Raw genomic sequence first — 6,000 nt, 5'->3', positions numbered from 1 at the left:
AATTGGGCGTTGCCAACTTGAGGATCAAGTTGGCAACATACATCTCCTTCTTGCTCCAAGATTTCCTTGCATCATTGTCTTCTTGCTTCATCACCTATCATTAACCAAAGAATTTGCTTCAAAGTTTTGCCATTCTATGCAACAATTTTCAAGAGATTCATTCATGCTAATTCATTTGTCAACTCCTTGAATTTCTTTGCACAAATATGGCCAAATTCTACCTAGTTCTTGGTTCATGAATGCATGGAGAGAAAACTCACACAAATGCTTGTTTATTTCAAAGAAAGTGAATGAAATTAAGCTAAAACTACTTAAACTAACTAGCTAATATAGCAAAGATGCAAATGCATCAAGCTGCACAGCCTAGGCTCCCTTTGCGTCCTGTAATCTTCATTTTATCCCTGCTAATATAACTTTGTTGCAGCTTCGGCTTGCCCATTGGCTTGGAGATGCTCAACAAAGGTGAATTGTTGTTTTATATTCAGGTCGGCCGCTAGTTTTCTGAAGCCTGCGTCTATGAACCGGGTACCATTGTCTGTAGTGATGGAGTATGGAACTCCGAACCTTGTGACGATATTTCGATACAGGAATTTTCGACTTCTTTGAGCTATGGCATTGGCTAGGGGTTCTGCCTTGATCCATTTTGTGAAGTAGTCTATTCCTACTATGAGGAATTTGACCTGTCCGGATCCTTGGGGAAAGAGTCTGAGGAGATCGAGTCCCCATTTTGCGAATGGCCACAGTGAGGTTACGCTGATGAGTTCCTCGGGTGGAGCGGTGTGGAAGTTGGCATGCTTCTGACATGGCGAACATGTCCTTACGAAGTCTGTGGCTTCTTTTTGTATGGTTGGCCAATAGAATCCGGCCCGTACTATTTTTTTGGCGAGTGCTTGTGCTCCGAGGTGATTGCCACAAATGCCACTGGGTACTTCTTCAAAGATGTCCTTAGTATTGTAAGTCGGCACGCATTTTAGCAATGGTGTTGAAATCCCTCTTTTGTATAAAGTGTTATTTATGATAGTATAGTATTGTGCTTCCCGTTTTAACTTCTTTGCCTCTTTCTCATCTGTAGGGAGGGCCTCTGTTGTGAGGTAATTAATTATGGGTGTCATCCTTCCCTGATCGCGACCTATTATGGTTAGGACCTTTTCTTCTTCCGAGATTGATGGCTTCTGTAGAATTTCTTGGATAAGGCTTCTATTGTTACCTCCTGGTTTGGTGCTGGCTAGTTTTGAGAGTGCATCGGCCCGGGCATTCTATTCTCGGGGTATGTGTCGAATCTCATATTCTCTGAGTTGTCTGAGCTGTTCCCTGGTTTTGTCCAGGTACTTTTTCATAGTGGGATCCTTGGCTTGGTAGCTGCCTGTTATTTGTGAAGTGACTAAATGTGAATCGCTGAAGATGATAAGTTTTTGAGCTCCGACCTCCCTAGCCATCTTCAAACCTGCTAGTAGTGCCTCATATTCCGCTTGATTATTCGAGGCGGGGAACCCAAATTTGAGGGAGAGTTCGATCTGGGTCCCCTGGTCGCTTTCGATTATTACGCCTGCACCACTTCCCGTTTTATTTGAGGATTGATGTGCAAAAAACGATCCGACACAAAACTCACCGGCAAGTGTACCGGGTCGCATCAAGTAATAATAACTCACATGAGTGAGGTCGATCCCACAGGGATTGAAGGATTGAGCAATTTTAGTTTAGTGGTTGATTTAGTCAAGCGAATCAAGTATTGGTTGAGTGATTTGTGTTTAACAGGAAGTAAATAACAGCAAATGTAAAGGGGGAAGGGTAGAATTGCAGAAATTAAAAGAAACTGAAAGTAAAAGGACTGAATATTAAAGAACAAGAAAGTAAATGACTGAAACTTAAAGTGCAAGAAATGTAAATTGCAGTAACTTAAATTGCAAGGAATATAAATTGCTTGAATGTAAAAGGGATTTGAGGACAGGGATTTCAGAATTTAAGCAAGAGAATGTGAATTGCAACAATCAATAGAGCAGAAGTTGAATTAGAAGCAATTAGAATTCAAACAGTAAGGAAATTAAGTGCAGCAAAGGTTCACAGAAGAACCAAAAGTAAATTGGGATCTCAAGACTCCAGAGACTAGGTAGCAAAGCCTAGATCTCAATTGCCTTCCCAGATCCAAGCTCACAAAGCAATTAACAAGAAATTGAAGAAGAAGCAGTAAAGGGAATGTAAATGAATTCAATTGTGCAGAAGAGAAATTAAAGAGCTCTTGAGTGGAGATTGAGACAGAATTTCCTCAATTCTTCACACCCAAAACTCAAAACAAGAAAAGTAAAAGTTCCCAAGCAAGAACGAGGAAGAAGAGAGATCAATTCTCCTCCCTAATTCTCGGTCAAGTCTCTCAAAGAAAAGTTGCAGAATTCAAAGCTCCAAAGAAAGTGCCAAATTCAAAAGTCAAGTAAAAGGTGAAAGTAAAAGTATATTAATTACATCAAACTAACTCCTATTTATACACTTTCTATTCATGGATCTTGAGATTTGGATGGGCTTTTGATTTGGTGAAGAAATGAATTAAATTAGATTTTTAATTCAATTTTTGGCCCATGAACAATTGCTTCTAGGAGGCTGCCCTGCCCTTGCGGAGGGCAGGGCAGGATTTGATGCATGCGGCCATGGTGCAGGCGTGGCGTGTGAGCTTGGTGCGCAGGATGCTGCCCTGCCCTCGCGGAGGGCAGGGCAGAAAAATTTGGTGCGCCAGATTGGTGCCTTGGTGCGCTGCTGGTGCTGCCGAATGATGCTTTGGTGCGCCAGATTGGTGCGCTGGCTGTGCCACAACAAAATGCTGCCCTGCCCTCGCGGAGGGCAGGGCAGTGTTTCCAAACTGAAATCCCGCGTTCGAGACATGGCTGAAACACACGCTACTTATTTTCCTTGGCTTTCTTGGCACCATAATCAAGCCTAGTTCCTTGCTTCTTAATTGTCCCGTGTTCGACTCTTGTGGCATGCATGGGTGAACTTTTTCCTTTGATTTATTTTCCATGAAGGCCCGATACTGCCCTTGTGGAGGGCAGGGCAAGGTTTTTCCTTCCTTTAATCCAAGGCACCATTTTGTGCTCTGCCCTTGTCGTGGGCAGGGCAGAGTTGCCTAGCAAGCTTTGTTCTCTTATGTTGCCCTCCTAGAGGGCAGTGTGCCCTTGTGGAGGGCAATGCTTGCATTCCTCCTTTTATGCGCCACACTTCTTCTCTCTTGGGCCACGCTTTCTTAGGCCACGCTTTTCTCTTTTCTTCTTTTCTTCACCTACAATAAACCAAAACAACCACTCAAAGTATCACTAAATTCACAAGGCTTATAAATCAATTAAAAATCAATTAAATTTAGCTTAAACCTCATGAGTTAACATTAATTTCATGGTGGTTGTTTGATTTAAAGAAGTTATGCATTTTCACTCCAAATCAATTACTTGGGGTGCAAGAAAGTGCATAAAGACTAACAAAACAAGTAAAATTAGCTTGAAAAATGGGTATATGATGACTTGTCATCAAGGATCCATCCACGTATAGATTCCATTATGTGGGGACTTCCGGTGTGTCCATAAATTCCGCAATGAAGTCAATTAGGTATTGAGATTTGATTACCTTCCGAGTTTCGTATTGAAGGTTGAATTCGGACAGCTCAACTGCCCTTCGCAAGATTCTTCCTGCCACGTCTGTTTTCTGTAAGATCCATTTTATGGGCTGGTTAGTTCAAACTTTAATGGTGTGAGACTGGAAATATGGGCGAAGTCGGCGAGATGTTATTATGAGAGCGTAAGAAAATTTTTCTATTTTCTGGTAGTTTAGCTCGGATCTCTGCAATGCTTTGCTGATAAAGTAAATGGGTTGTTGTGCGCTGTTGTCCTCTCGGACCAGTGCTGAAGCTATTGCCCGGTTTCCCACTACGAGGTACAAGATGAGCGGTTCCTCCTTCCGAGGCCGACTAAATATAGGTGGTTGCCCCAGAAACTTTTTAAGGTCTTGGAAGGCTTGCTCGCATTTGACTGTCCATTCAAATTCCTTTACCTTCTTTAGAATGACGTAGAAGGGGAGAGATCTTATTGCGGATCCTGCCAAGAATCTGGATAAGGCTGCCAGCCGCCCGTTGAGTTGTTGCACCTCTTTGATACAAGTCGGGCTTCTCATGTCGAGTACGGCCCTGTACTTGTCCGGGTTTGCTTCGATTCCTCTCTGTGTGATCATAAAGCCCAAGAATTTACCGGCTTCTACTGCGAAGGTACATTTCGTGGGATTGAGTCGCATGCCGTGTTGTCTTATGGTGTCGAATACTTGTGTCAGGTCGGATAGTAACATCTCTTCATTTTGCGTCTTCACTAGCATGTCGTCTACATAGACCTCCATGATTTTTCCGATGTGATCCGAAAAAACTTTGTTCATTAATCTTTGGTAAGTGGCTCCCGCATTTTTGAGACTGAAAGGCATAACAATGTAACAGTAATTTGCCTTTGGGGTTAAGAAAGAGGTTTTTTCTTGGTCGGGTGGGTACATTGGAATTTGGTTATATCCCGAGTATGCATCCATAAAGGAGAGGTATTTGTATCCGGAGGAGGCATCTACCAGTGTGTCGATGTTTGGGAGCAGATAAGGATCTTTTGGGCAAGCTTTGTTGAGATCGGTATAGTCGGGGCACATTCTCCACTTCCCATTTGACTTTTTTACCAAAACGAAATTAGCAAGCCATAGCGGGTATTTGACTTCTCTTATAAAGCCTGCCTCCAGTAGAGCTCGTACCTGTTCTTCCACCGCTTTAGAGCGTTCTGGTCCTAGCTTTTTGCGCCTTTGTTGTACCGGCCGAAATCCTGGGTAGACTGCTAGCTTATGGCACATTAGTTTGGGATCTATACCTGGCATGTCTGCGGCCTTCCACGCAAAGAGGTCGGCATTCTCGCGTAGGAACTGTATGAGTGATTCTCTTGTGTCCCCTTTTAGGGGTGTGTCGATGTTGGTTATTTGATCCGGGGTGTTTTCGATCTGGATTTTCTCTATTTCTCCTTCAGGTTGTAGGTGAAGCTCCTCTCGCCTCCGAGCTCCACCAAGCTCAATTGTGTGGAATTCTTCACCTCTGCCTCTGAGGTTTAAACTTTTGTTGTAACAGCGGCGCGCCATTTTCTGGTCTGCCTTTACTGTGGCTATTCCTTCTGCGATTGGGAATTTCATGCATAGATGTGGACTCGAGACTATTGCACCGATTGATTTAACGTTGTCCGACCTATTAGAGCATTGTAGGCTGAGCTTACGTCAACGACGATGTAGTCTATTTTGAGTGTTCTTGACTGACTTCCCTTTCCAAAAGTTGTATGGAGCGGAATGTATCCCATTGGTTGAACCGAGGTATCTCCTAACCCGAACAGGCTGTCCGGATATGCTCTAAGTTCCTTTTCTTCCAAGCCGAGTTTGTCGAATGCAGTTTTGAATAAGATATCGGCAGAGCTCCCCTGGTCTATCAGTGTGCAATGGAGATTTGCATTTGCCAGTATGATTGTGATGACCATGGGATCGTCATGTCCTGATGTGATGCCGGATGAGTCTTCTTTGGTAAAAGTGATCGCCGGGATGTCGGGTGCTTCCTTCCTTTCTGCGACGTGATATATGTCTTTGAGATGTCTTTTGCGGGATGACTTGGAGATTCCTCCTCCGGCGAATCCGCCGTGTATCATGTGGATGTGTCTTTCTGGTGTCCGGGATGATCGCATAGTAGGTCCGACATCTTCTGCTCTTCTTCTTTTCCTTTGTTCATCTTCGTGGGTGGCCAGGTATCGATCTAACCTTCCTTCTCGTACGAGCTTTTCTATGACATTTTTTAAATCAAAACACTCATTGGTGGAGTGTCCGCGGATCCGATGATATTCACAGTATTCAGCCTGGATTCCTCCTCCTTTTTTGCCTTTGAGAGGTCGAGCTGGTAGTATTTTTTCTGTGTTGCAAACTTCTCTGTAGACATCCACAAGAGACACCCGAAGAGGGGTGTAATTGTGGTAC

This window comes from Arachis stenosperma, chromosome 9, assembly GCF_014773155.1.
Source record: "Arachis stenosperma cultivar V10309 chromosome 9, arast.V10309.gnm1.PFL2, whole genome shotgun sequence".
NCBI lineage: Eukaryota > Viridiplantae > Streptophyta > Magnoliopsida > Fabales > Fabaceae > Arachis > Arachis stenosperma.
This window is presented reverse-complemented; position numbering follows the sequence as displayed.